The sequence below is a fragment of the Schistocerca serialis genome, unplaced genomic scaffold (assembly GCF_023864345.2).
Source record: "Schistocerca serialis cubense isolate TAMUIC-IGC-003099 unplaced genomic scaffold, iqSchSeri2.2 HiC_scaffold_361, whole genome shotgun sequence".
Lineage (NCBI taxonomy): Eukaryota > Metazoa > Arthropoda > Insecta > Orthoptera > Acrididae > Schistocerca > Schistocerca serialis.
The window spans coordinates 27501-36152 of record NW_026047935.1 but is presented as its reverse complement, the minus strand read 5'-3'; the positions used below and the strand labels follow the sequence as shown (position 1 = coordinate 36152).

The following is an 8652-nucleotide window of genomic DNA, read 5'->3' as shown; positions in this document are numbered from 1 at the left end:
CCGTACGGTGAACTACAATACCCCTATACACTATGGATGTGAAATAAAATATAATAACACATGATGCTCCGCAAGAAAATAGACTTGGGATAGGGTGTGTCGTTGGCAAGTCCCCGGGGCGGCTAGTGTGGGTGGTGATAAGTCCGTAGGGGTGAGGGGCGAGGTATCACGACGCACTCGCGCGCGCCCCCTCGTACCGACGACATGACTGTCCACAGTAAACATTCGACACCTCCATCTACAGGGATCCGACGGAACTACGCCAACCATGCTGGCAAAACAGTATCGCCATCTATGCGAATCTGACAACACTAGGTCCGCCATGTCGAGCGCACCACAAAACATACCGCCATCTGTAGGTCTCCCTCAGCATGAGCTCCTGCAACGACGATACCGCCATCTATGGGACGCCAAGCCGACTAAGACATCGATGGGCCCACAGTGCCCATCTTTCGACGCCACCCACAAAGCATGCAGCCTGTGTCGACCACAGCACCCAAACGCCAGTGCCTCTGCCGCACGAAGTCGTGGACCGGCAATCACACCACCCGCACCCGCTCGTGCCCCACCCCAACCGCCAAACTCGCAACGCCAGCGGATGAACGGCGGAAGTTTCCCGCAGTCGTAATGTGCAATCCACACCTATAACTTGCGTTTCATGAAGAGTTATGTCCAATATGCGACATTCCCGCTGTCCCTATACATGAGCTGCGAGCTGTACCACGTACAAGCTACAGACGCGATCGCATTGCTCACTGTACGGATTCCCATGCCGAGCGATCAGCTAGGAAGCGCCCCATCCACGTCGGTACCCTTGGGCGTTGCACTCGCAGTCGCAAAAAACGTTGGGCAAATATATTTCTCCGATGCTGAGCGATCAGCTAGGAAGCGCCCCATCCATGTCGGTACTCGTACGCGTCGCACTCGCAGTCGCAAAAAACGCTGGGCAAATATATTTCTCGGAAGAGTAATGACAGTCCGAGCCTCCTGCGTGGGAAGAGTCTTTCTAGGCCCTGACCCACGGGAAGCGTGTAGCTTCCCCCATCCCGGACATTTCACGTCGTCACACTACCGGTATTGACTAATAGACTGATTGCTGATAATCATTAGCCACACACTGGGGGAAACGGCCGACAGGGGCGGCAACATAGTGGAGCCGCAGTGTCACTAATGTACAGAGATAGAACAGTTTCGACTGGAACCAGAGTAACCGTATACACGGCACTGATTAGTAATAGATGCAGAGCCATCAGAATACAGATAATATATACAACCGTCCCTATACATGCTGAAAGACTCTGCACACAATGAGAACCACACGTCAGCCAGACACTATCACACACTACTCTCTGCCTCTAACAGGCACACACACAATATCTAACCACCAGCATGGAAGAACATCCGGTGCATCCTCTCCGCCACATTACACAATCCACACTATCATAACCAGACCGGGAGGTCCACCCAGAAAACAGAATATCCCACCCTTCCGACATCCGCCATTGCTCAGCTAAGCCACGAACACCCACACATGTCCTACACAGGGGTGCACCCAACATCACAATACTGCCTCCTGTCACAGTACACAAACAATGGCAGGAATGAAAGACACAGATCTGCCACAACCTTGGAATCGGAGCGCCGCCTGTCATGAGCCACAAGTGCATCCTGACGTGACAAATCGGATGATCCCGCAGGCATGCACTTACGATAATCACTATCAACGAACCTGCCGCCCCCTCCCCCCCCAAAATACACCTTTCCCTACAACGTGTACCTTAACCTAAGCTATATTGTACCTTAACCTAAGCGATATTGTACCTTAACCTAAGGTATATCGTACCTTAACCTAACCTACATTGCGCCTTCACCTAACCTACGTTGTACCTTAACCTAACCTACGTTGTACCTTAACCTAACCTACGTTGTACCTTAACCTAACCTACGTTGTACCTTAACCTAACCTACGTTGTACCTTAACCTAACCTACGTTGTACCTTAACCTAACCTACGTTGTACCTTAACCTAACCTACGTTGTACCTTAACCTAACCTACGTTGTGCCTTAACCTAACCTACGTTGTGCCTTAACCTAACCTACGTTGTGCCTTAACCTAACCTACGTTGTGCCTTAACCTAACCTACGTTGTGCCTTAACCTAACCTATGTTGTGCCTTAACCTAACCTATGTTGTGCCTTAACCTAACCTATGTTGTGCCTTAACCTAACCTATGTTGTGCCTTAACCTAACCTATGTTGTGCCTTAACCTAACCTATGTTGTGCCTTAACCTAACCTACGTTGTGCCTTAACCTAACCTACGTTGTGCCTTAACCTAACCTACGTTGTGCCTTAACCTAACCTACGTTGTGCCTTAACCTAACCTACGTTGTGCCTTAACCTAACCTACGTTGTGCCTTAACCTAACCTACGTTGTGCCTTAACCTAACCTACGTTGTGCCTTAACCTAACCTACGTTGTGCCTTAACCTAACCTACGTTGTGCCTTAACCTAACCTACGTTGTGCCTTAACCTAACCTACGTTGTGCCTTAACCTAACCTACGTTGTGCCTTAACCTAACCTACGTTGTGCCTTAACCTAACCTACGTTGTGCCTTAACCTAACCTACGTTGTGCCTTAACCTAACCTACGTTGTGCCTTAACCTAACCTACGTTGTGCCTTAACCTAACCTACGTTGTGCCTTAACCTAACCTACGTTGTGCCTTAACCTAACCTACGTTGTGCCTTAACCTAACCTACGTTGTGCCTTAACCTAACCTACGTTGTGCCTTAACCTAACCTACGTTGTGCCTTAACCTAACCTACGTTGTGCCTTAACCTAACCTACGTTGTGCCTTAACCTAACCTACGTTGTGCCTTAACCTAACCTACGTTGTGCCTTAACCTAACCTACGTTGTGCCTTAACCTAACCTATGTTGTGCCTTAACCTAACCTATGTTGTGCCTTAACCTAACCTATGTTGTGCCTTAACCTAACCTATGTTGTGCCTTAACCTAACCTATGTTGTGCCTTAACCTAACCTATGTTGTGCCTTAACCTAACCTATGTTGTGCCTTAACCTAACCTATGTTGTGCCTTAACCTAACCTATGTTGTGCCTTAACCTAACCTACGTTGTGCCTTAACCTAACCCATATTGTACCTTAACCTAACCCATATTGTACCTTAACCTAACCCATATTGTACCTTAACCTAACCCATATTGTACCTTAACCTAACCCATATTGTACCTTAACGTAACCTAATTTGTGCCTTAACGTAACCTAATTTGTGCCTTAACGTAACCTAATTTGTGCCTTAACGTAACCTAATTTGTGCCTTAACGTAACCTAATTTGTGCCTTAACGTAACCTAATTTGTGCCTTAACGTAACCTAATTTGTGCCTTAACGTAACCTAATTTGTGCCTTAACGTAACCTAATTTGTGCCTTAACGTAACCTAATTTGTGCCTTAACGTAACCTAATTTGTGCCTTAACGTAACCTAATTTGTGCCTTAACGTAACCTAATTTGTGCCTTAACGTAACCTAATTTGTGCCTTAACGTAACCTAATTTGTGCCTTAACGTAACCTAATTTGTGCCTTAACGTAACCTAATTTGTGCCTTAACGTAACCTAATTTGTGCCTTAACGTAACCTAATTTGTGCCTTAACGTAACCTAATTTGTGCCTTAACGTAACCTAATTTGTGCCTTAACGTAACCCATGTTGTGCCTTAACGTAACCCATGTTGTGCCTTAACGTAACCCAATTTGTGCCTTAACGTAACCCATGTTGTGCCTTAACCTAACCTATATTGTGCCTCAACCTAACCTATATTGCGCCTTAACCTGACGCACGTTGTCGCTGAACCTGCTCTGTAATTGTTATGCAACTCGTTAAATTAGTGTAGTGTTGCCTAACCGCAACCCTCGCAATATAGTTCGCTATTCGCACTGCCCGGTCCCCTGTGTATCGCGTCATGTTAAACACCTTGCAGGTGTTGCTGACTTTCCACATGCTCCTGCTATACACTGTAATGTGGATAGCAGCAGGACGTACATGCCCCCCCCCCTTCCCCCCTGCCTTCGCAAGCTGGTCGTTGAGAAGTTTGCATGTTCAATGCCCTTCGCATGCCGACGTACTCAGCCTACGTTGTGGTACGGCCTGTCACCTGTCCGCCGATGTACGCAAAACCCACAAACTGTACTGCACATTGGTCCGTATGTACTGAATGATACATCGTGGCACATGTGTGACCGTACGACGACTGCGCCTAGCAACGGCAGACCATACAGTCCAAATATTGTGCACGCAGCTACGTGTCGTCTCCCTATAAGAGCTGGATTGCAGTGTGGTACGCCATTCAGACGTGTGGGAGGAACGGACGCCCTGGATGGCGATCAGCATGAGCAGTCTGTTGATGTAGTGGAGCGTGTATTCGGACGTAGTCGTCTCTTCTCACACACCGTGATAGCATGTTGCACCGCGTTCCACATCTGCGACATCCTGCAGAGGCCGGCTGACAGTCGTTCGCGCAATGGACACCGCATACGTACGGGGGCTACCTTCCACGTGTTCTCGAGGCGTGCACATGTTGTTGCGTCTATGTGGGCAGACGTAGTGTGTTGTGACACCTGACACAGGCATGCAATACTCGTTGCAAATGGCGATGGACGTCTACGTTTGCTGGTGACGTTACGCAAATGAACAACAGGTAACCCGTTGTGGTGCGGTTGTTCTCGCTAGAGGTGAATCAGTGTTGGCGACGATCGGTCGAGCTATTAACCGGTTGTTTCAGGGATACCCACCATGCCCACGAACGTGAAAGGGGACCCACCATGCCCACGAACGCGAAAGGGGATCTGGGTGTGAGGCGATACGCGGCGGTGGCTGGGTGGGACCGTCCCCGGCCGGTGAGGGGGGGCCGCCCGGCGTGCTGGCAGCGCGGTGCGTGGGCGCACGCGCTACAGCCGGCTGGTGGGGGCGGCCAGTGGCAGGCGCGCCGGCCGACGGACGCGGCAGGCGGCGCAGCTGCGCGCCGGCGCCCCCTGCTCGCGGCGCCTTGCGGCCAAAGTAGGTCCTCGCGGGCCCGGTGCGAAGCGCGGTGGCCATCTGCAGTGTGCTGGTCCGATTGAGGACTGTGTGCGCTGAGGATGCGCCGCCGCCCGGCGCTCGGCGCCGCGACGCCGTCTGCTGCTCGGTCGCCCCAGCGGTTCTCGCAGGTGGTTTGTATCGCAGCTGTGCGGACGTGTTGGCGCGTGCGCTGTGCTGGGAGAGTTCGCTTCGGCACCCAAGTGGGGCTTTTGTCCTTCTGTGGCGCTGGCGTTGGAGCTGCCGGTCACCGTAGGTGGCGCGTGTTGTCTCCCGCCGGCAATGCCACGACAGCACGCTCCCGGGCCTCTGTCGGCAGCGGCAAGCTCAGTTGGGAGCACGGGTGGTCGCACCTAAAGCGTCTACTCGCCTAACTCCGGGCGATTGCGCCTCTCTCGAACCCGACCAAGTACTTAGGACGGCGCTGCGCGCCGCCGGGACCTGAGAGGGTTTCGAGGTGTGTTGTGCAGGGGAGCTCAGCCTCCTCCTGTTTGCAGAATAATTGAGCGGACGCTTGCGTGTTCGCGCGGGCCCCCGGGACACACTCCCGGGCGGCCGGCTGCTCAGCTCTAGTTGACGCAGCTCCCTGGTTGATCCTGCCAGTAGTCATATGCTTGTCTCAAAGATTAAGCCATGCATGTCTCAGTACAAGCCGCATTAAGGTGAAACCGCGAATGGCTCATTAAATCAGTTATGGTTCCTTAGATCGTACCCACGTTACTTGGATAACTGTGGTAATTCTAGAGCTAATACATGCAAACAGAGTCCCGACCAGAGATGGAAGGGACGCTTTTATTAGATCAAAACCAATCGGTCGGCTCGTCCGGTCCGTTTGCCTTGGTGACTCTGAATAACTTTGGGCTGATCGCACGGTCCTCGTACCGGCGACGCATCTTTCAAATGTCTGCCTTATCAACTGTCGATGGTAGGTTCTGCGCCTACCATGGTTGTAACGGGTAACGGGGAATCAGGGTTCGATTCCGGAGAGGGAGCCTGAGAAACGGCTACCACATCCAAGGAAGGCAGCAGGCGCGCAAATTACCCACTCCCGGCACGGGGAGGTAGTGACGAAAAATAACGATACGGGACTCATCCGAGGCCCCGTAATCGGAATGAGTACACTTTAAATCCTTTAACGAGTATCTATTGGAGGGCAAGTCTGGTGCCAGCAGCCGCGGTAATTCCAGCTCCAATAGCGTATATTAAAGTTGTTGCGGTTAAAAAGCTCGTAGTTGGATTTGTGTCCCACGCTGTTGGTTCACCGCCCGTCGGTGTTTAACTGGCATGTATCGTGGGACGTCCTGCCGGTGGGGCGAGCCGAAGGCGTGCGACCGCCTCGTGCGTGCTCGTGCGTCCCGAGGCGGACCCCGTTGAAATCCTACCAGGGTGCTCTTTATTGAGTGTCTCGGTGGGCCGGCACGTTTACTTTGAACAAATTAGAGTGCTTAAAGCAGGCAAGCCCGCCTGAATACTGTGTGCATGGAATAATGGAATAGGACCTCGGTTCTATTTTGTTGGTTTTCGGAACCCGAGGTAATGATTAATAGGGACAGGCGGGGGCATTCGTATTGCGACGTTAGAGGTGAAATTCTTGGATCGTCGCAAGACGAACAGAAGCGAAAGCATTTGCCAAGTATGTTTTCATTAATCAAGAACGAAAGTTAGAGGTTCGAAGGCGATCAGATACCGCCCTAGTTCTAACCATAAACGATGCCAGCCAGCGATCCGCCGCAGTTCCTCCGATGACTCGGCGGGCAGCCTCCGGGAAACCAAAGCTTTTGGGTTCCGGGGGAAGTATGGTTGCAAAGCTGAAACTTAAAGGAATTGACGGAAGGGCACCACCAGGAGTGGAGCCTGCGGCTTAATTTGACTCAACACGGGAAACCTCACCAGGCCCGGACACCGGAAGGATTGACAGATTGATAGCTCTTTCTTGATTCGGTGGGTGGTGGTGCATGGCCGTTCTTAGTTGGTGGAGCGATTTGTCTGGTTAATTCCGATAACGAACGAGACTCTAGCCTGCTAACTAGTCGCGTGACATCCTTCGTGCTGTCAGCGATTACTTTTCTTCTTAGAGGGACAGGCGGCTTCTAGCCGCACGAGATTGAGCAATAACAGGTCTGTGATGCCCTTAGATGTTCTGGGCCGCACGCGCGCTACACTGAAGGAATCAGCGTGTCTTCCTAGGCCGAAAGGTCGGGGTAACCCGCTGAACCTCCTTCGTGCTAGGGATTGGGGCTTGCAATTGTTCCCCATGAACGAGGAATTCCCAGTAAGCGCGAGTCATAAGCTCGCGTTGATTACGTCCCTGCCCTTTGTACACACCGCCCGTCGCTACTACCGATTGAATGATTTAGTGAGGTCTTCGGACTGGTACGCGGCATTGACTCTGTCGTTGCCGATGCTACCGGAAAGATGACCAAACTTGATCATTTAGAGGAAGTAAAAGTCGTAACAAGGTTTCCGTAGGTGAACCTGCGGAAGGATCATTACCGACTAGACTGCATGTCTTTCGATGTGCGTGTCGTGTCGCGCAACACGCAGCTACCTGTACGGCTCGCAGTAGCCGTGCGCCGCGTGCGGAACCACGCGTTCGTCTCAAAACTAACGGCAATGTTGTGTGGTACGAGCGCTGAAGCGCTGGAGCGGCTGGCCTGCGGCACCTGGCGCCTGGCGCCGGTTTTGAATGACTTTCGCCCGACTGCCTGTCCGCTCCGGTGTGGAGCCGTACGACGCCCATCGGCCGTGAGGCCGTTGGACACTGAACGCTGGAACAGGGCCGCCACACGCCTCAGTCCCGCCTATGCAACTGTCTCGAAAGAGATGGTGGAAACTATGAAAAGATCACCCAGGACGGTGGATCACTCGGCTCGTGGGTCGATGAAGAACGCAGCAAATTGCGCGTCGACATGTGAACTGCAGGACACATGAACATCGACGTTTCGAACGCACATTGCGGTCCATGGATTCCGTTCCCGGGCCACGTCTGGCTGAGGGTCGGCTACGTATACTGAAGCGCGCGGCGTTTGCCCCGCTTCGCAGACCTGGGAGTGTCGTGGCCGCCTGTGGGGCCGGCCGCGTCTCCTTAAACGTGCGATGCGCGCCCGTCGCCTGGCGGTTCGCATACCGGTACTTACTCGGTAGCGTGCACAGCCGGCTGGCGGTGTGGCGTGCGACACCTCGTACAACGACCTCAGAGCAGGCGAGACTACCCGCTGAATTTAAGCATATTACTAAGCGGAGGAAAAGAAACTAACAAGGATTCCCCCAGTAGCGGCGAGCGAACAGGGAAGAGTCCAGCACCGAACCCCGCAGGCTGCCGCCTGTCGTGGCATGTGGTGTTTGGGAGGGTCCACTACCCCGACGCCTCGCGCCGAGCCCAAGTCCAACTTGAATGAGGCCACGGCCCGTAGAGGGTGCCAGGCCCGTAGCGGCCGGTGCGAGCGTCGGCGGGACCTCTCCTTCGAGTCGGGTTGCTTGAGAGTGCAGCTCCAAGTGGGTGGTAAACTCCATCTGAGACTAAATATGACCACGAGACCGATAGCGAACAAGTACCGT

General features: G+C 52.7%; 3 non-coding genes across 3 annotated transcripts in view; all 3 read left to right on the top strand.

Annotated features, from left to right (window-relative positions):
- Positions 1-5677: 5677 nt before the first annotated feature.
- Positions 5678-7586, top strand: LOC126445783 (small subunit ribosomal RNA). Its single transcript, XR_007583103.1, has one exon. It is a non-coding gene; the product is annotated as a small subunit ribosomal RNA (ribosomal RNA).
- Positions 7587-7939: 353 nt separating this feature from the next.
- On the top strand, positions 7940-8094 carry LOC126445788 (5.8S ribosomal RNA). The gene has a single exon (XR_007583107.1). It is a non-coding gene; the product is annotated as a 5.8S ribosomal RNA (ribosomal RNA).
- Positions 8095-8282: 188 nt separating this feature from the next.
- The window catches only part of LOC126445786 (large subunit ribosomal RNA), a 4222-nt gene continuing 3852 nt past the window's right edge, over positions 8283-8652 (top strand). Inside the window, exon 1 of the ribosomal RNA XR_007583105.1 lies at positions 8283-8652. This exon is cut by the window's right edge and continues 3852 nt beyond it. This is a non-coding gene — a ribosomal RNA (large subunit ribosomal RNA).